Source organism: Anas platyrhynchos, chromosome 19, assembly GCF_047663525.1.
Source record: "Anas platyrhynchos isolate ZD024472 breed Pekin duck chromosome 19, IASCAAS_PekinDuck_T2T, whole genome shotgun sequence".
In the NCBI taxonomy this organism is placed as follows: Eukaryota; Metazoa; Chordata; class Aves; order Anseriformes; family Anatidae; genus Anas; species Anas platyrhynchos.
In genome coordinates, this window is record NC_092605.1 from 10,317,295 (window position 1) to 10,339,145 (window position 21,851).

Here is a 21,851-nt window from a genome sequence, read left to right on the forward strand (position 1 = left end):
AGATTGACTTCAGTTTTATTTTAAAAACTTACTGATATTTAAGGACAATTTGATTGCCTTCACAGGCACTGGGGCATTATGAACCACAGCATTTTTTTCCACCACACAGACACTAATAGAAGGAAGTTTAAAATTTGGCGGGGGGGGGGGAGGGGGGGGGATTATTCTTTCAGCAGTAGACTTCTTCTTACACAACCTGGTATTAAACAGCAAGTACTAACCCCATACCCCATTTCCCTGTAACCCCATACATCCCCATACCCCACGTCCCTGTAAGGAGCGCTCAGCCAGCCAGGTGGTCAGCTTAACAGAAAAGCAGCACCTGGGGCTCTACCACCACCCCCAAACACTCCCAGCTCTCATGCAAAGGGAAAAGGACCTCCCAAATCAAATAACCAGCCAGACAAGCCCTTTAGAGCAGGCTGCCTCTCTAAGCTCCTGGATTGCTTTCCCCCTTCCCATCCCCATGCAAGTTCCCAATACATACATGCCTCTGGGGGTGCTCAGCCCTCTGCCAGCGCCACCCACGGCCACTTTCAGCAGCTTTCTCTGCCACAAGACACCTTCCTACATCCCCCAAACCCCCCAGCTGTGAAGCTGCTTCCTGCTGCATCTCCCCCCAGCCCTTGCACCAGGTGGAGCCAGGCAGGAGCCCTTAAAGAGCCTGCAGCCCCTCTGCTGGGCCAGGGGGTGTTTTGGGCCAGGACAAGCCAGCAATACCTGCAGCACCCCTGCGTTTTCTGCTTGGCTCCTTTGCAAAAAAAAAGGTGGGAAGTCAGCACTGCCTTAGGCAGGACAGGCATTATGGAGCTTCTTGCCCTGGCCACTGCATTTTGCATTCCTGTTTTTCCTTGCTGTGTTTGCTTTGTGAAGGTTTAGCGTGCCACATGCAACATTGCACATCTTTCTACCTCTAGAAGTAAAGAATGAGTATTTTTGGTTCCACAAATCCTGGCGTTTTAGCCCTATAAGCTGTCAGCTGAGTCCCTAGTGTGGCCACCATCTTACCCCTCCCCTGAGTCAGGGTTGTTGAATTTCTCTCCAGAGGAGGCTGCTCCAAGCTGCTGGGAATGGGGCCCAGCACTGGAACAGGCTTCAGCTGCACAGCTGAGATTCAAAGCCTGGAGAGACAGAAACCCCAGGGATTGCTATCCGCGGGTTCACTTCAGGCCATCAATAACCCTTAGTGATGTTCCCTGGAGAAGAGGAGCCCCTGCACCTAACAAAATGATGGGCTGAAATTACATAATCAGCATCTCCCCTCAGTACAAAGGGAAACAGCCAGCACGTTTCCATGTTGCTATTTTTTCCCCCTTATTACAAAGATGGAGTTGTAAAGAGCAAGGCTGGTGCTCTTGAAACCAACGGGTCTGCTTTGCAAGGCTTATTTCAACCTCCTCACTCCCTGATTCCCACATGGCAAAGAGGCATTACAGTCAAAATGAAGTAATCCTTTGATAAAGTGCAGTCATTTATTTGAAAAGTGTAGTCTCGCCATTAAAATGCAAATGAAATGAGTGCTAATATATTAACTTGGGATAGGAGTTGAAATGGCTTATGACAAGTGCGCTTTCATGTGGAATAGAGTTAAGTGATAGCAGTGGGTGTGTAAGAGAAAGCAATATTCAGATGTACGTGTTTGTTTATTGAAGATATTAATGAAGGACGGTGCCTAAAGAGTGTTATTATTCCCTCAGCTTGTCTTTCTTTCGTCCCTCCCTGGTTCAAGTCTACTACTGAGAGGTTCCTCCCAAGGGGGGGTTGATCAGAAGTCATCTTTGATGGATGATCTGAGTCCACACAAAAGTCTACACAAAAGCTGAAATGTATTTAACGATCTCCTTTGAAGAGGAGCAGAAGGTCCCCCCCAACAGATATCCATATCCCACGTGCTGCAGTTGGCATCAGAGCTTTACAGTGATTCAGAAAAGAAAGGAAAATCTTGAGCCATTCTACTCATTTTCCAAAGATATCTCTTGGGAGTGTGGCAAGCATCAGGGGGGCTCTGGGGCTTCTCTCTTCTTTTCTGCACCCACTGCTTCCCCTTTGCACGCTGATGACCTTGGGATCCTCCCCAGCACTGGTCCCTTTTGTCCTGATGCAAGTCCCCAGAAGCAGGTAGGGTGTGTTCTTTGAATTACCCTTCAACATTGGGTGCCTCCAGCTTTTGCTGCAATTCCTTGCGTTTCCTCTGTTTCGCAGAGCTCCTGCAGGTGAGCAGAGCCTGCCCAGGCACCTAGATTCAGGATAACAGCTGCAGCAAGGGTCACGGCTCCCACCACACACCACAGGGAAAGACAGGTGGGGAAAGAGGGTGAGAGAGTCCATTTAGGGGTTGCACCACCCATGGGAGAGGTCTCCTTACAGACAACACCAAAGCAATACCAGTCCTAGTTGGCACCCAAACCTCCTAAACCCATGGACACAGCCTCAGCCCCAGCTCTGATTCCTTCCCACCGCTTTGCAGCTCGGGAGGAGGTGGCAGAGCCGGAAGGTGCTGCAGCTAGAGTCCCCTCTGCCAGCCCAGAGGGGAGCAAAAGCAATGGTGAGGAGGGGAAACACCCACCCTGTGCCTCAGGCTGGTGCCAGCAGCACTGACGGCTGCTTCCAGAGCACAACTGCTTCAGCTCAGCTCCTCATCCGTATGCAAAGCGCTGCTAATCGCATGGAATCCTCGCTTTTTAGGTTTGCTTATTTTTGCACTTTCTTGGCAGTTGTCAGCACAGAACACACCGCTTGCCACGCTCTGCCCTGTGCCCCCATGCACACCCTCTGCCCCCCCCAGCAGGGGGATGCCTTCACGGGGCTCTCCCAGGGAGCAGAGGAGCTCTGTGAGAAGCAGCTGGGAGAAAACAGCAATTTGCAGAGTGTTAAAGCACCAGGGATGAGATGTCCAGGCCAGAGGCTGCTTCTTGCTCTGGCTCTATCAAGTTAAGAGCCTGAATCCAGGGAGGGGCGGTACTGGGACATCAGCATCATACACTCTCAGTCTCACTGAGATCTTCTCAAGCACCAGAACTTTCAGTATTTCGTCCCAACAAGGCCGATTTCATCAGCCTAAAGCTCATTATGGTGCAAAATCAAGAGCTGGCGTTGTACTGAATTGCCAATGTTTGATGCTGTTTTCCTCCTCTTCCTTGCACAAAGCAAAAGGGAAACAAAGATGTTTCTGGAGGATTGGCTTTCTTTGCTGGGTGCTATTTGCACTTGGCAGAAGGTGTTTTTCCACTTGTGAAAGAAGGCTGTAAAAGCAGAAGCACCTGACCTGTTGGATGATGCAGCCTGCCTTTGTGTCGTGTTAGCTATGGAGCATCACATAACACACCCAGGGCTTTGGTGCCAAGGGAGCCATAGGCAGAAAGAAAAAAAAAATTTAAAAAAATCTCCCACGGGTCTGTAGCAGGCAGCTGAGGTCACAGCAAGTTTGCACCCTATAAAGAAATATCTCAAAAATAAAAATATAATTAAAAAAAAAAAACTATACTGGAATGTAGCATTTCAGGGCCTTTTGCTGTTTTTCCAGGAGTGACCCAAAGACTCCCCTTTCTATGAGCAACCCCTGACAGCTCTTCAAATGCATAGCCACGTGGCTTTCAGGTTCACCTCTTCCCATTGCCCTTCTTAGCACTTCTCAAAGGTGCAGTGAGCAGGGCTCACACAGAAATGCTCCCTGCCCTTCCTTTCCCTTGAAGCAAACTCTGGGTAGGGAGGTGGAGGTTTTGCCTTTGACCCTGTTATCTGAAATAACTGCTTGACACTTTGAAATGAAATCCTCTTGCCAGTGCCATCACCTTCCCCATCTGCTGCATTTATGCACACACAGGTTTGTTATTGTAGGGTTGCTCATAAGGGCCTTGGCTTTGTCTCCATTACACAAAAGGGTTTTTTTTCCACCAGAACAGCTTATTAAAGTTCATTCTCTTGTTGTGAGATCATTGTCTAGACAAAGAATTACAGATTTTACCTAGATACACCTAGTCAAGATAAACCCAGGCAGTCACCTCCAGGTAACACTATCTTATCACTGTTCGCAATGTACACCGAGGTAGGCATCTCCAGTTCATTTTCTCCTCGTAAAAATGCCTCTCCTTTTGTATGGAAGACATAATATGAGATACATATGCTTGATCTGCTTGGATTTGGTTGCTTTTCTAAAGTTGTCATCATCTTCACCTACGTTCTGTTGTTACTTTGCCACTGCAAGCCAGGACGAGACTGCCAAAAATTATTTGCAGCTCTTGCTTTGCATAAAGAAATGCAAACATATTCCGTCAGCACTGGGAATCATTCGGTTCATTTTTGCAAACATTCACAGGAAGGAAATGTTGTGTGCAGGGCCATTTTTGGAAATGAGAATCAGCAGGAGCACTCATGCAGAAGCGGCTCCACGTTTGAAAGGGAGCTGGGGAGAAGCCAGGGGCAGAGCTCATGAAGCCTCTGTCCTTGGGGAGCAGGAGGAAGCCCTCACCAAAAGCTGCTCCCAGTGAGCCCGTCCACAAGCAGTAAAGCTCAGGGTGTGCTTACCCCACAGCAATCCTGTCTGCAGAAACCACCATGGCTTGCCCAGCCTCGAGCAAGCTGTGGTAACTCTGCAATTGGTTTAATTCGTTCCTCTCACGCATCATCCAGGCATTTCCCAATGCACGGTGCAATACTGGGGTTAAGACCTGGTTTTGTTCTGTATTTACCTGCCTTTGAGCAGTTTGGACAGATCCTTGCGTGGTATCAGGACAGATACATTTCATGTTGCAAAGTGTGATGTAGCAAATGCCTTTGTGAAGATGACCAAGCTGCTATGATGCAAACTGTGCCTAAGGTCAGGGACGAGGCAGTGAATTGCTTTAGACTCATCCATCTGCACTGAAGTCCTTGATGTTGCCTGCAGCCATCCAGGGAGCTAAGGAGCTCTGAACCCTAAGACCTTTGCCACTGACCAACCAGATGATGCCAAGCACATCATCTAACTGTTGGCTGACTCAGGCTCATGAATGCACACATTGACTACAGACAGACAGCTGTCTGGAGCACCTTATCTCTGGACAAAGGGCACTACTAGCCAGCAACGTATTTGTTATGACTGCAGTGACAGCAGAGAGCCCACAACTGCAGTTTAGGGCATCCCCACACGCCAGCTGGTTACCATGCTTAAATTTATTTTTTGCTTTTGTTTTATGAGCCATGCAAGTGTGCAACACCTGAGTCATGCCAAAATTAATCCTGCTTCCTCTGCAGAGAAGACAATTTTCACAAAGCCTCCGGATATCCTTGCACGGCCACAAAGTTTCTCTTTGCAGCTTCAATTGGTACAGGCATTGCAAGAAAGAAGAGAAAGCCTGGAAAAGTGAGATAAAAAGATGAGATCATCTGGCACAGGGCAATTCTCACATAGAGCATTAGCACTGCAGCAGTCAGCCCTTTAGAAATGCTAAGGAGTTAAAACTCTTTGCTCCATTTAATCTGTGGCCATAAATACATAGAGATCATGTCAGTGCTTTCTCTGACAAGCCCAGACTGCTTTTGCTGGCCCGTATGAGGGCATCCTGCTGGCAGAGCAGCCTGGCCACCAGATGACTTCGTGCTGTGTGTGCTCCAGGGACCACAGAGCCGTGGCCATTGCCTGTCACCGCGCCGGCGTTCCCTGCCTTGACAGTGCTGCGGGAGCAGTAGTGTTTGTACAGAGCATTGCCTGCAGCTGTGTGGCATTTCCATGCACATGCATGGAGTTTTCTGAAGTCAAAAACAAAAACCAACAACAACCCAGCTTTTTTTCTCAGGAAAACAAAATTGAAAAATTCTGATGTGACAGTGCCTGTGTGGGAAGGAGCGAAAGGCAGAGAGGGAGGAAAACAACAAAACCATGCATTTCCCCATGGAAAATTCTGATTTTGCAAACAGGGCATTTTCCTTCAGATAATTATGCCAGTGGAAAAATCTCCAGCTCTAGCTCTAGTATTTACCACGGTGCAGGCACTTAATGATACGGCTCATGGCAGCAATCACTTGTAACTCTGTGGCATGCTGTCAGAGGGGATTTTTATTGCAGTTTGTTGTAGTGTGGGTTGCAGTGGAATAATATAACACGCTCTGAGCTACTGCCGACTGCAGAAAATAAGATATCCCATTTGAGACCAAGGTACAGTGATACAAAACCAGAAGAGCTCACAGTTGCAAAAGCACAGCGCTCCAACAAGGTAGCAAGTTTTCTCCTGGTTTAAGACAGAGCAGAACCTCGTCTTGCTTGAAGGACACACTGCTATGCATTGAACAGAATAAGCTTTTCCCACCTTCCCCACCTGTTAGAAAGCATTCCTCTTTGACTTCTCTAAACAAAGCCTCTATGCCTGCAATTTCCAATATACACAATTAACCCTGCTTAACATTGACCTGGAGTTGAAATTTAAGCGATGCTCCTATGGGGTTATAAGCAGTGCTAGCTTTTCACGTGCTCCCTCTGGTCATGTTTTGAGCCAAAAGAGCCTGAAAACCTTGTGGGAATTCATTGCCCCCCTTGCCACTCCTTCCCCCTCCACTGCTTTGGAAACCTCCCCTTGGCTGGGCTCGTTTCGATGGAGCCCGAGCGAGACCGGCAGCACCGCGCAGTTGTTCCAGCTGCTGGAACACGCTCGGTAACCTTAGAAATGAGAGAAAACAAACCTGGGAGTCCCACAGAGCTGGTCTTAAGGTCCCCATTCATACCCAAGCATAAGACTCACAAAATGCGCTTTACAAAACTCAACCCCTCTTCCCTGCCCCCAGTGCCCCATCCGTCCCACCCGCCCCATGGCAGCCTTTCAGGGACAGATCCTGAGCAGTGCCAAGCACCAGGCTCCTCTCCATGGCTCTGCGGGGTGCTTGGCTGTGCCGGGGGAGGTGCTGAGCCCCCCAGGATCGGGCCCTGCCAAAAGATGGGGGGCAGTGGCGGTAGCACTAGCAACAGGGAGACAAAAGTCAATTGTTCGGCAACAATTGGGAGGGAGGGAGCCCTGCAGTCCCTCCAAGCCGCGTGATTTATGGCTTGCAATAATATGTTTTGGAGCACCGCAACCCAGAGTGCTGTGCGGCGTGACCTGTAAAAATAAGTCTATTAACCCTAATCAATCTCCCATTATCCACCCTCGTCCGCAATTTAGCCAGCAAAGGAGTCGTCAAGGCCTCTCAACTCAGTTTGAACTAATCCCATTGTCTTCCCTAATCAGGGGCCATGAAAGCAGAGCGCCTTCTCCACAGCGCAAAATTATCGTGCAGGTTTTTTTTTTTATTTTTATTTTTTTTAACAGAGTTGGGTAAGGGGGGAAACAGTCCTCTTCTCTCCTCTTTCATCTTTTAATGAGAAAAATTGAGAATTGTTTTCATTGGAATTGCCAGGGCTAATTGAAGCCCCGGGGCTGTGGTCAGAACAGGGGGCCAGCGGGTATCAGTTCCCAGGGCAGAGGCGCAGCAGTAGGTGAACAGCTCTGACCAAACTTCCTCTTGTAATTAGTAAGAGCATTTATTTGGATTAAGCGGTCTATTACAGAAGCTAATTATGAAGTTGATCGGGGGTTGGATGCAGTTTGGAGGGGAGAGGCAGCCTCAGCCTTGGGAGGACAAAGAGACCAAGCATGGCGTTGGAGGACCCAACGGGAGCAGGTTCTGCTGAAAACATTGCTTGAATCCAGACCAGGAAAACCAGGAATACAAAGCCTCTTTCTAAGTTTTTTTTTTTTTTTTTTCCTTCCCACCCCTTTCCCTCTGCCAAACTTTAAAATAAATAAATAAATAAAGCTGGAGGTCCTATCAAACTGTCAGTGCCCCCAAATAGCAGTAAATCAGGAAACTCTGCAATGTCCCCTGTTGGTCCCTTGTACAGCAGGGGAGTGCTCAGCCATAATAAATGTGCACCATGGTGAAACATCCACTAATTTAGCCCAGTGGCAAATTAATTTTCTTTTGCTCTATTACATTAATCAAAAAGGAAAAGACAAAGAGGGAATGTTATCTTGCTGGAACTGAAAACAATTCTCACAAAATTCCACCCTTTCAGCATGAATTAGAGCGGGGGCAAACCCACCACAGGGCTCCAGCAGATCTTTCAGGATTGATTATTACATTCCCTAACAGTTCAGCCTTTCCTCATAAAATTAAATTTCTCAAACCCCTGTCCTGTGAGTTCACAGACCCGTTGTCACCTCCCAGTGTCCCTCAGGGACAGAGGATGAGACCATGGGGCTTCAGGGGCTTTTGCTTTCAAGGGCACATAAAAAAAAAACAACTCAAGTGGGCTCTGAACAAAGGGAGGCAGTTTCCAACCACCACTTTTTTGGACTGAAGGCATCCCCATAAAGCTGAGGATGAAGTGGTTCCTGACACAAACATCTCCCCCACTCCGGCACACTGGTGGATGAGTTGCATCACAGCTGTGGACCAGCACGGATTACTGCACAGAGCAAGGGGGGGAAGCATCCTCTGCACACAGACACCTGCGTACTGCGGGCAGGCTTTGATGTATGAAGGCTCCCAGTTAGAAAGATAAATGGATACAGCTGATCTTGGTAATGCTGTCCCACCAGAAGGATTAAGCTTGAAGCAAGTCAGCTGGAGCTCACAAGTTTGAGGGCTCGTGTTAATGCACGATCATCTCCGGTGGGATCAGGACATTTAGCAGCAGGCCCCCAGGTGACTGCTCAGCATGAGAAACCATACCCATTGATGGAGCTGGAGACACAGGGGCTCTCCAGGAGTGACAAAGGAGAGCAGGTCTGACCTATGTATACCCACAGCCCCATATATGCTTTGTTTTATAATTATCCATACATCCCTACCTATATCTGCCTACGCAATGTGCTCAGCATGTGGGTCAAAAGAGAGGAAGTACCAACATCATCTCTAGAAGGGGTGTTGAAGATGCCGTATTATGAATTGAGTATCTTATTAGATTTATTTAATGAAGGAGGATCTTGATGTCTTATTTACAGGATGTCTTTGGAGATAAAGCTCTATCTCATGGGCTGCCATGGGAAATTTGCCATGCCAAGGCCTTGAGGAAAAAGCATTCATTTTTTTTTATGGTGTCTGTTAGGGAGGGAAATTAATGCTATGAAGGCAGTGATAATTTGCTGCTTTATAGGACTGAATTATCACCCTGTCAGCACTGAGACGGAAACCCTGAGCCATGAACAAACGCACCTTTACACCTAAAGCTGGCTGGAGCAGCTACGGTGAGCTCTCATCACTGCGTCAGCTCCATTGTTCCAGTAATTAATTCTGAAGGCTTGTGGATTTCACCTTGTCCTTTCACTTGCTGGGCATGCCTTCGTTTGGCATTTTGCTATTCCAGGCTCCTTCTCCAGGCTCATAAATCACACGCAAAGCCTTCCTGAGAACAGAAAGGGGATCTGTTCTCTTCTTGATACACACGCACAGCTTCCCAGAGACTTAGCGCGAGTTTGGCACGTGCACAGGAGAGGTGGCTGCACCCCGTGGACACAGTCACTGACATAGAAAAATAATTGCAAGAGAAACAACTGCCGAAAAACAGGAGTACTGTGTCTCTGGATTAAATGTGTTATGATAAATAAAGCAATTTTATAATATGGCATTATTTCTACTGTGGAAGAAAGAAGGTGGAGTCCTTACCTATGCTCTACCTTTCCTTGCTCCATTTCTTACTGTCACTTCTCCCCACCACATTCACTGACTGGATTTTTCTAGTTGCTCCCAGATGTTGAAGAAAGCTCTTTTGTCCTGTAACCATTCTGGGTTCTAAGGGACACGGAATGAGAGATGGGGTGGTAAAGGACTCCCATCAGTGAGGAGGGGGTTGCGGGCCTCAATCCTCCTCTTTTGCAGGTCGAGCATCCCTACTGACGGACTTCTGCATCACCTGAGGTCTTCTAGACATCTACTCTGAATGTTTTCTATGAAAAGGTATGGATTGTATCTTAAACACAGGGCACATCCTTCCTTCCTTCAGAAATAAACACAGCTGCTGCTGTTCCTCTGAAACACGGGGCTCTGGGAAAGAGCTTCTCTGCTTCCTTCAATGTGGGCTCCAGGCTGTGTCACCCCAGAGCACAGAGGGGGGACAAACTGAGCCCACTTTGTGCAAGGAGGCTGAGCCGATAATTGCCTATGAGATTGAGAACAGGTAAATCACCTAAGTGCTTGCTCTCAGCATCCTCCAAGTTACTTACTATTAGAGAAGTACACAGAGGGGCAATCAGTTTTGCTCTTCTGTCAAGAAACAAGGCATGATAAAACACCTGGGGGCTTCCACATGGCACAGGGACCATGCTGGCCGAGGACAAGGCATTCCCATGCCAGCATTCATTCACCATTTTCTGTGTCCAAGTATGATCCCAGCAGCTCAGCCACCCACTGGTGCTGGGATTTTCCAGCTGTCAGTATTGGCCTGACGCTGCTCCCTCGGCAGGTAGGCAGCTGGATGCATGGTGTGTACATTGGCAGATGGCACCTTCAGCAGCAAAAAGATATTTTCCAGAGGCAGAGAAGACAGCCCAGGACTGTTGCTCAGCTTGTTTTCTAGGAGCCAGGACACCTCCCTGTAGCTGTGCTGTTCTGAGGAGCCACCAGCTCTGACAGAGTGAGCTGAAGCTGATCAAACACTTTCTGATGACCCGAGTTGCACCTTTTTCCCATCCCCCAAGTGCTCGTTCATCAAAAATGCAAATTTTTCTAAACTTTGCCAATTGCAACAAGCCAGGCAGCATTTAAGAAAAGGACAGTTTTGACATCTGAGTTGCAGGGTGCTTTTCTCAGCACAACTAAATCTCAGACATTTCAGGCAGCTTTACAGCAAATGGCTATGAAAAAAATAGTTAGACCTATGAAATATTTTGTATTGATGTATTTTACTGCGATAAGTTATTTTTTGTGTTTCAGGATTTGAATGTTATGTGCCCATTTGAAACTGGAGCCCTTTTCAAACCCCTGGGAATTCCTGTGGGGAAAGAAAAACACACATCTTCCACCCAACCCTGGCAGCAAGGGGGAGGATTTCAAAATGACCATGGAATTGAAGGAATAGCTACCCACTGCTCAGGACCATGGGACAATCGCACTTCATTCATCAATATTTGCAAAAAGCTCTGGTATCCCCGGATTCACGCAGCTCTGGATGGGTCATGGGTAATTATTCGTATAAAAAGAACCAGTGGGACAATGTTGTTCAGTCCTGAAGTCACTGAAAGACGTTAGTGAGTTTGGCTTCTAGGGTGGTAGAGAGGGAGTGTGAAAGCCAATTATACAGCTTGGATTGTCCCCGAGTAGTTTCCATCATTCCCATTTGGCTTTTATTTGTTCTGTAGGAAACCCGATTATAAATGAGAACCGGGCAGCCTTCAAACACATTTTTAGACGGCCTCCCTCCACCAACAGGAGGAAAGTCAGTAATTTATTTGTGCGGCTGGTAACTATGATATCGTTTACGATGTGCAATCCTTTTCTCCATACTGTACCTCTAAAATGGCCTTGCTTTAGAAGGATTACCATACAAAACAGGCATTTCATAGCAAAAAAAAAAAAAAAAAAAAAAAACCCATCTGCATAGACAGGCATTGCCCCAAACACAGGAAGCAACCCCCTCTGTCAGTGCTAATCTCTGCCCCATCCCTATGCATAACCTAACAGCCATAGAAAACAGGCATACACTAAATGCTAAATAAGTTAACTGTACAGAACTGCATTAACCCATTCTGCACATTTTAGTCTCTCAATGATTACTGCATCGACTGAATGTAGCACACAGAGGCAAATGTAGCTCTTCAGGGAGGCATTGGGTTTAATTTCTCAGTCCCTGCAAAGTCACTGGCAAGTTTTCCCAAAATTTCAACAGGATAATATTTATCCTTAATCCTTATTTCACCACAGTATGAAAGTAGTCACATTGCTCTCATAGTCACATCTGCAAAGCTAACAGAAACCCCAGGTGGGCATCAGGCATGAGAAGCAAGCTGGGTAAAACCATCGCAGCCCTACATCGTCACTTCTCCGTCTATCTTTTATTCCAGCAGCCAGATCCCACTGTACCATGAAACCAAGTAATCCCCATGTGTCCCAGCAGAAGCTCAAGAAAAAAGGAAAAAGCAGTTGCTGCTCCATGAGCTCCAAGGTCTGACCATTCTTCAGCTGCACGTCCCATTCATCATCACTCCCTGCCCAGCCCAATGTTCACGCTCTCTATCTGATCACCTTTCATGCAAGAAGAAATAAAACAGCTTCCCAGAGAACAAGAAAATGGTGATCTGAGGGGGTTATCCGGACAGCAAACACCACTTCCATCCATCACAAAGACAAGAATAACTCTGACACTGTCTTGGGGCTGCTGGGATTTTGGAGGCTGCTCTGCAGGGCAGCAGTGGTTCTCTGCACAGCTGTGGTACCCAGCAAATGGCTGGGCATGCAGAAATCTGGGCTTTTTGTTTCCATGTGCTTTTTGTGAACTGAACATTGATTTGTCTGTAATGCAGCACTGCAGTCCTTAAACTTGTATCATCTATTTCACTGTGGGATTTTCAAATCATTTGCAAGTGCTATGGACTGCTGTGACCTTCTGCAGAGCTAATCAGCTTTTCATATATCATACTCAGAAACTAATGCACAATTACAAGACAGGCACCTCACTACATGCAACCCAGATGATCTCTCTCCAACCTGCAAGGGCCCAACATTTCTTCAAATTGCTAGGCAAGTTTCTTCCCTGATGCTCAGGGCTGCCCTTGAAATGCAGAGTTTTTTCTTTGCTAGTGAAGCAGCTCCATGGAGTGGGAGATTGACTGGAAAATGGCCTGGGTTCAGGGTAACAGCAGCCCTGAGTGTCGCTGCAACAGAATAATTCATCTTGGAGACATTTTTCCTTGTCAGAGTAAATGTAATTATGTATGTGATATAAAGGAATAGCTCCCTGAGTAGAGAAACCAGCTAAACCTGACCTGCGTCCCCAAGGACGAGTTTTCCTGTGAGATTTCTGCTATCAAAGACCAAGCTTCTGCTGGCTCTCTTCCAGTAAGGCCATTGCTAGCATCTCTCTCCCATTTACCTGCTCATTCCCACACAACAGGAAAAACTCCCAATCTCCAGGCCCCCAACTTCTGACATGCATTACACAGGAAATTACAATTGTCAATGGCTTCTGAAGTTCCTGGCCAAAAGAGCACTTTCTGTTTGAAAGCCCCAAGGTGCTTCCATGCTCCTCTCAACTGCCTACTACCCAAAAAAGTAGGAAAAAGATGAGATGAGTAGTGTGGCAGATTGGTCTGCTTGCACTGAACAGGGGATACAAGAGACTTGTGTTTTGCTCTCCTTTTCGATTTAAGGCCTCAGATTTGGCTAAGATACAGGATAGCTTGCTGGAAACCAAACAGAACAGGCTTCTGTCCAACAGGGCAGGCTTTAGATCAGGGCTGTCCAACACGTTGGGCAAGGATCCTGCCAGATTTCCAGCAAAGAAGCAAAAATCAATCAGCGCAAGACAAATTCTGCAACCTTGTCCAGCTCCAGCTAACGATGCTGATCAAGTATGTGGCCACTGAATGCCCCGATTGGAACCACTTCCCACGCTTGCACAGCATTCCCTCTCATCGCCTCGTATGCTTTCTCCTACTCCCATCCCCTGCAGAGGTAGGACAGAGCACAAAGAGCTCACCTCTCTCAGCCTGAAGGTGAGAGTTTAGGAGAAGAAAAATAGAAGAAATGTCTGCTTCTAATGGGCAATCGACAAAAACAGTAAAGGGAAACCAATGGCTGAGCCAGGAGTACCAAAAAAAAAATCACAATATCTGGTGCAAGCTCTCTTTTCCATTCCTCAGCTGCTCCACATAGGCATTGGGCAAGAAAAGTGTCCTGCAGGTTGGATTCCTGATGAGCATGGGGATGGCTCAGCCCTGCACAAAAACCATGGGAGCAGATATACCAGTGTCCTACCCAAGCAGAGAAAAAAATTGAATGCAGACAACCTCTAATGGAGATTTCCTGAAATTCCTGAAGAAGAATAACTCATAGAAAGCTGGTGAACACTTAGACAATAGAAATTCCTCAGCAACTCTTTATTCTTACACATCACTACTTTCTGAAGATTTATGTCCAGATTTTCTGCCCTAGACACCTCTAAGTCTTTGCTGGAGCTGGCATCCCCTGTGCCAGCACAGGCTCATCCCTTGCTGCAGCAGGGTACCCACGGGGCATGCAGGCAATTGACTGAGAGATCAAAGCCCGAGTGGGGAGCACTGTGTGCTATTGAGCCAGCTGATGCTAACCACATGTGTAAATCCCAGCAAAAATGCTTATGACAATAACCTATTTGCTATAACTTGCTCCTCTGAGCTCTGAATGCTTCTTTGTTGATTCACTTTGTTTTTGCAGCCTGGCCTGACAGCTTGGACGACTGGCTCGGAGCCTGCCTGTGGGCTGCATTTTCTTTCACCAAAATCCCACCTGCCTTGCTTTATGTGTTTCTCCCTCCTGCTTTTCCCCACGTTTTTCAGTTCTTTCGGGGGTTAAAGGATTCACTGGCAAACTTGTTCAAAATGCAGACCAGGAATCATCAGAACAGCAGTTCTTATCCTCTGTAACATTAATTTGATCCTAAACTTTGGCCATGTTGCCTACAAGATTTTTTTTTTCCCCCAGGCAGGAACACTTTCCCTGAAATACTCCCCAGCCTCCTGTGACTCAGGTCTGACAAAAAAAAATCACTTGCTATCCATAAACTGCAAGTAATAAAAGCTACTGCCATCAGGAAGTAGCGTTGTGCAGGGCAGACTGGAGGTGCCAGCATGCCTGGCAGCTGCGTGCACGTTTCCAGCCTTCCTGGCACCAAACTACACAAGGTCTGAGCTGTTACAGCACATCTGCCCAACATCTTCACTTTCTGCTTTTACCACCCAACAGGGGCAACAACCGGTGACACTGGTGCCAAGAGGAAGAATGAAGAGGTGACATTGCCCTTCCACAGAGCATGGCCTTGCAAGGCTCACACCTGATGTTATCCTGGGGCTGTTATCAGGCTCCCTGGGGCTGAACCATCCAACACCCACAGTGACATTACAGCTTGATGGATGGAGCGCTTTGTCTCCAACCATCTCCTCCACAGAGGAGGCTTCAGCTTTCTGCACGCCCCACAGCAACACTCCCAGCTCTAGTCACAGCCCTGCTCACACCAGCCAGGACATCTCATTGAACACCTTTGGGATGTCAGACAAGTTGAGAACTCAGGTATTTGTTTCTCTAGTCACCGCTGGGCATCTACATTTAAGAATTAACAAATCCAAGAAAAAACTGGGCCCAACCTGCAGCTGCTGTAAGTCAGCATGCACAGTATAAATCACCACACAGCAACACAGCACACATATTATCACCTGATGATCTTACCAGGTAAGTTTAATTAGAAGGGTAGGATTTTATTAGCAAAAATGAAAGACACTTACTGTCAGGTTTTTCTGGCTTCCAAACCCATCAACACCATGCACACCTTGCTTTTAGATAAAGAGGCCAGATGTCTGATGGACATTATTTGTCTATCAAATAATGGTATCCTTTAGGGAAGGACCCACTGTGCATAGTTACCATGACCAGAGCCTTTGGGATGCAGGGTTATGGTGAAGATTCAATTAGAGCAGCTCTGTGCATGTGGGAATGCTTGCTGCTGATCTGCCACAGACTAGGCTAATTGCCTTGTTCAGGCCCAAAAATGCACCAGTTCTGCTCATTAACACAGGGAACAGAGACATCCTAACCAACTGCACTCACTCTGGAGCATCTGAGTCAGGCAGCTCCTCCAGGTGATCAGCTAGCACCTGAACTGAAGCACATCGAAGGAAAAAAGAGCTCTTCTGGAGACTTCAGGGAATCGACACAGGGTCACAAGGCAGCGATCCACATTAACCTGATTTTGCATGAATTATCTTCAGCTTGAAGGATTCGTTGTCCTTCTTTCTCTTTTGTCTTTGGACTCATTCTTTTCCCAAAGTGAGCTTGAATTGACTGAAGTCTCCAGAAGCCCTAGGAACATTGTTGACAGCTGCAGAGCCCAGGATGCCTACACAGACCCTTAAGGACCTGGAACACTGTCCATATTGTTCAGTCATCATTCAAAGCCTTTGGCCAAGAGATGCTCAATGGCTTTACCAGGAGCCACCTCCTGGTGGTCCTGCATGCACAGGGTGGATGCTGACACCTTCATACCACCACAGGTGACAACATTCAGGGGTGATTCCAGTGGTGGATACCAGACCTTTCACCCCCAGTGCAGAGATGCTGGTGAACCAACCCTGCCACTAGAGATCTGGAGAATAGCTGTAGCCAGTTACTACTACCATGGACACTCAATGAGAGAGGACAAAGGAATATTTTACTTTTTTTTTTCTGAAAATAAGCCTGTGTATGCACGCAAACACAAAAAATTGGGGTCTGCTGAGACTGTTGACAGATTCTGACCCCACTTTTAAAGTCCTTGGTAGTTTTAAGAAATAGCTCCTTGGGCAAGGGTAGGTTCTTGAATGTCATCTCAAAGCACAGACAACTGGGAAGAGATTTTCACAGGCAAGTGTGACATGTAGGCACCTGATTATCACCAGAAGATGGTGGGATTTGGTCACATCGCTGTCTCTGACTGGGAACCTTCTTCCTTAACAGCCTTCATGGAATTACTTTAAAGACACGGCTTTTTTTGCCCTCTCACACCTCATGGAAGAACCAGCAGGTGTGTGGCATCTTTTTGCTTTCAGCTCTAAACATCAGTAAAACTCAGGACCTTCATAGTCAGTTTTGCTTAGTTTGTTGAAAAACCAAAGGCCGTTTCCAGTCAGACTCCTTTACAAATCTCCAAAACATTTATTGCATCACTGACCTCCCAAACTTGCATGCACGTGCCTAAATCACTTTATAATTCAACTCGAGAGACCCAACCAGAAGAGGATCCTTCTTCCCTTTCCCACAGTCCCCTCTTTAAGCCCCAGCTCTGCTGGGACAGCCGTGGTTTGTCCTCCTGCCCTGCACGCTGCATTCAGCAGCCGTCACATCGCATTTCCAGAAGCATTGCTTATGACTGCCACACAGATTGAAACACGGGGGGGAGGAAGAGGAAATTCAGGAGAGGCCAGAAAGTAAGGAATAATTTAGAACATTATGGAGATGAAAGAAATAATCCAATTGGTTTAAAACCAGATGAGCTGCAAAGGGGAAACATTAACTGGCTAAGCAACGAGCAAGCGAGGGCTGGGAGGATGGGCAGGTGAGTGCTGCTTGATATTGGAGGTGATTTAAATGGAGCAAGAAGGTAGCAGGGGCTGGGAGAGAAACTCATCCCCGAGCCAGGGCCCTTTAAGAGCAGCTGCAGTTGAAATGGAGGAATGAAGAGCGCAGCAGCTGAGGGCTGGAATAAGATTGATTTAAGACTAGATACAATTTAAAGGCAAGGCAGAGGTGGAAGCAGAGGCTGGAATGAAATCAATTTACACTAAGATGCGATTTAAACTGATGAACTCAGGATGTGAGAAGCAGGGTTGGGGGATGGGGAAGCTGCATGTGGGGCTGGGGGCTGCCAGTGCTGGGGGACAAAGGGCTGGTCCTGAAAATCTGCACAGAGCCAAAACGCGCTGCAGCCTGCAAGGGCTGCCTGTACTCATGAATTTGGATAATCCTTAGGTACAGGGTTTGACCAATCCTAGCTGCTCTGGTGACACCCGAGGTATTGCTTACCCTAAACTGCAATTATCATTTCATAATGATCCAGGGCCCTCAACACTTCTGTGTCAGGGATGGGCAAACTTGGGCAAGCAACCAGGAGAGCTACCTCCAAATGAGCCAGGCACTGAGGGACAGGTCCCAGAGCTCCCTAAATCCATTTCTAAAATTGGGGGTTTTGACAGATTCTTTCTCAATTGTTCTTAAGTTAGAACTCAGCTGGACACATTTTCAAAGACTCAATTTTGAGATTTCCTTTAAAAAACAAAGAAGCGTGCACCCACTATGAAGGAGCTGATTTGTCACTTATTTCTACCCACTGTTGCTATGTCTATACTGTAGGTTGTTCGTAGGAAGAGAAGGGCCAGAAAGATTGAATTCAAACAAAATTTAGTGGCTTACCAGGCACACTGAATAGAAGCTAGCAATTCAACTAGAAGATCCACTGTTTCCCCCGTGTTGCTGAGATGTGGCCTCTGCAGGTCCAAAAAGGTCCCAGCCTCCTTGGAAGGTCAGTGGGTAGCAAGCATTCAAGTAAGAGACAGCTTGCACCAACAAGCCTCAAGGATCAGGGCAACATGCAGCACCCTTAGAGATTTTTGTGTTATTCGGATCAAAATATCTTCAGAAGCATCAGTGGATTTGTGGGGGAACATGGGCTTCAGCAGGATGAAGGCCATAGTTATGTTAAGTGGCAATGCTTAAAAATTCAACTCAGCCTCATGCAGCCCATAAATCAGGGAAGTGCCACTGAGATCTGTGTTGGTGCACACATGGAGGGAACCTACCTGGGAATGGGGACTGGATGTAGAACAGCAGAAGGCACCCTGGGATGAGATGGCCATGGATCCAGCAATTACAAGGAGAGACACGAGTGACTTTATTCTGCCCTTCCCATGACACTACAAGGGCTTTTCCCCTGCTGGAGGAGAGATAAAACACCTGATTTTACACCTATGTAAGCAGGAGTACATCAGGAGCAGCCTCACCTTCAGGCCAATCAAGAATGAGACTTAAAAAAAAAATAAAAATGCATTGTGCTACCCAATTTTGCCAGGATAGCTGTGGGCTAGTACTTTCCACTCCTGCTCTCATTCAGGAGGGGAAAAGGAGGAACATGTGTTTCCATCCTCACCTCCCATAAGAATATTTTATTTTTTAGAAAACACCGCAGACTTTTCCTTTCTAGTTATTGATTTTTTATTTTTTGATGGGGCTGTAACAGCTCCAGGGTGGCAAAAGGGGAGCTATGCACGACAGAATAATTGCTGTACCTTAGAAGGTCCCTTCTGCAGTACATGCCTGCGAGCAGGAAGCAGTGTGGGTGTGCAGTGTACAGGCGATGCCCTATAAATAAAGCAAGGGATTGCCTGGAGGAAGAACAGGGAACAACAAAGGCTCCACAGAACAAAGTGGCTGCAGAACATAAAGTGCTAAACCTGAAAGTCAACAGGGAATGGACTGGATGTGAAAAGAAAATAAAGACAAAGAAAGCCTAATACCATAGGGAGGGAAGATGTTTACATTGTAAAGTCTTTTATGGAAGCAGAAAAATCTATTTTAAATGAAGGCAGGAATAATTACTGGTCCAACTAAATGCTCGCTGGGCAATCTGGATGTAGTTCAGGAAGAGCAGCGGATGCTGGATGTTATTCTTGTCAAGATATAAATTTATTCAGTTTATGTGCATTTCAACAAGGAACGCCCAGACTAAATGAATGGATTGGTGGCGACGAGTGGGGGGACACCACCACACAAGTACCGTATGCTATGAACTCCATCCCCTGAATTACCGGAGGTTTGCGGACCTTGGTAATAAGAGACGTTTTTTCTTACCTCTACGTTATTCACTGTGATTTGGGTCTGGTGAACAGACTGGACAGCTTTGGGGTGAACATTAAAGGGGGTGATGAGCAGCCATTTCATTGCTGACACGTTCACATTGCTGACACGTTCATGGGTCAACGTCACCTGAGCAAGGCAGCCTCAGGGCGAAGCACACACCATAGGTTGGCATGTGAGAGTGAGGACATGAGAAAGGGAAGAACCATCCCCTGCAAGAAGGCCAACTAGGGTTATGCCAAATGGTCTGAAAGGTGATGGACAGGGAGCAAGGAAAACCAAGGGCTGGAAAGAAGATGGGCATAGCACAGAAGAGCTACAGGCATGACGTTGAGTTGGAGTTCCCACAACATGGTGAAAAGTAAGGGATTTCACGAGATGCCTCAATGGGATCCTGATGCCTCAGGTAGCTTTTTTTAGTCAACTGAAAGCCAACTAATACCATCCTCCCTACGACCTTCTGCTGAGGAATAAGAACACAACTAGAAACGTCTTGCTTGTCTGTGACATTGGACTCTTTGCTGTCTTAATAGTGATGTGGGCAGAAACATAAAGCCAAGACAGTGCAAGTGCTACTTCTTTGCCTTTGCAGTTCATCAGCTGAGAAAAGGAGCTCTCACTATCCAGAGCCCACCTCTCAGGTGAGGAACACAGTATACGTTTTGTAGAGGGCAGAAAGGTACATCGGTGGGTCTGTGACCTTGTACTCTTCAAGCTCTGCTGCTGCAATGCTGGGTGAAGGCCTCCCAGAAAGATTCTCTCATGCTCACTTCCCTCCAACTCCCAAAGGACAGAAAAACAATTTACTTTAAAATACTTTTACTTTGCCCACTGTCCCAACCTCCCACAAAAAAAAAAAAAAAGATATTTCAGGTCTTTGCAGGCAGGAGGGCAACAAAGGGAAGCCAGCAATCCGCAGAGGGTTCGGCAACCATGCCCGAAACACGCTCACAGGGGGCTTGGGTGCATCAGCACACGTGCATAAATACCCCCTGTTCACCACATCCCACCCCCAGTAAATCCATCACCAACCCACGAAGTCGCCGCGCCACTGAGTCTCATAGTCTAGACTAAACAGAAAAAAAAATAAAAAAAATAAAAAAACAACACGCAGAGGAGCAGAGCCCTGCATGCTTCCCAGAGGATTAGCTGGCTGCGCGGCGGGGAGGTTTGAGCTAAGGCAGATATACGGAGTGCGGCGCGAACGGCCGGCGTCGGCATGCAGAGCCCTGCCAGCTCCCCGTGGGACTGGGTTCGAGCACATTCCTCAGAGCAGGGCCTTGCTTTCACAGGTTCTGGGACCAACATTCCTGCAGGGTGCGTGTGTGTCCTCACACCATCACCCAGGTTGGAAACACAGCCACCACTGCCCCGTGTACAAGGCAACTGCACACAGAGCTGGGTGACAGCTTCTACATCAAATTGTTTCAATACAAATAAATAAATACAGGATCCTTTTTTTTTAACACTTTCAAAATAAGCTGTTTTGATTTTTCAGTCCCTGCCAGCTTTTCAGCACCACATCTATTTACCCTGCCTTTAAAAATGCATTTAACAAATTCAACAGTAGTATTAGAGTCTCTCTCTGTGCTTCATAACCCACCCCCATAAACATACATTCATAAACCGAGCATTTTCTGCTAAATGTGAATCCTTTCAAATTCTTGGGAGAAAGAAGAAAAAGTAAAGGAATTACCTCACTCAGTGGGAAACAGGAATCAGTTCTTCTCTCCCTAGCAGGTCTAAAAAGCTGCTACCACCTTCTTCTCAACCAAACTGAAAAAGGACCCAGGATGCCCTAAAGCGGGAGCATTTCACCATGGTTCCCATGTCCCACAGGTGGTGGTAGGTAGCCTGCAGCTGCTCCATAGCAGCCTTGCCCCCTCAGGTGGCTTCACTAGGAAGAATGAATGCTGAAGGCTGTGCAGTTACCTGCAACAAGTGCTGGGGGCTGACTGCATAAGGACATTTCAGGTGTTTCCCATGTTTGCTGGTGATTAGTAGATCAAACATTTAGTACCAGGCTGTGGAGAGGGAGCAGGCAGCCCCAAGCACATCTGGAAGTGATTAAGCCCCAGCCTGGCTCTGGGTCTCGGGGGAGCTGCCATTCATTAGCACCTGGCTGGATTGGGGTCCTCACCATTAGCCAGGTCTGGGGTCAAGCCCATCACGTTCAGGACTTGCCTCGAGCCTCAGTCCAGCTCTCTGGACTTTTTAAACTTGCCCTAAAATCATCACTCTTGGGCAGGTCACAAATCATAGGTTTAATGTGTAAAGCAACCACCTCTGCCTTCTCGCGGGGATGCAGCAGAGTTGCCCCCAGATTCCCA

General features: G+C 47.2%; 1 long non-coding RNA gene across 4 annotated transcripts in view; it reads right to left on the bottom strand.

The window, feature by feature from the left end:
- The window catches only part of LOC110353853 (uncharacterized), a 158,688-nt gene extending 137,326 nt beyond the window's left edge, over positions 1 to 21,362 (bottom strand). For all 4 annotated transcript variants that reach the window (XR_011804118.1, XR_011804116.1, XR_011804117.1 and 1 more), the window contains exon 1: positions 21,218 to 21,362. This is a non-coding gene — a long non-coding RNA (uncharacterized lncRNA). The remainder of the gene's footprint in view (positions 1 to 21,217) is intronic.
- Positions 21,363 to 21,851: the final 489 nt, after the last annotated feature.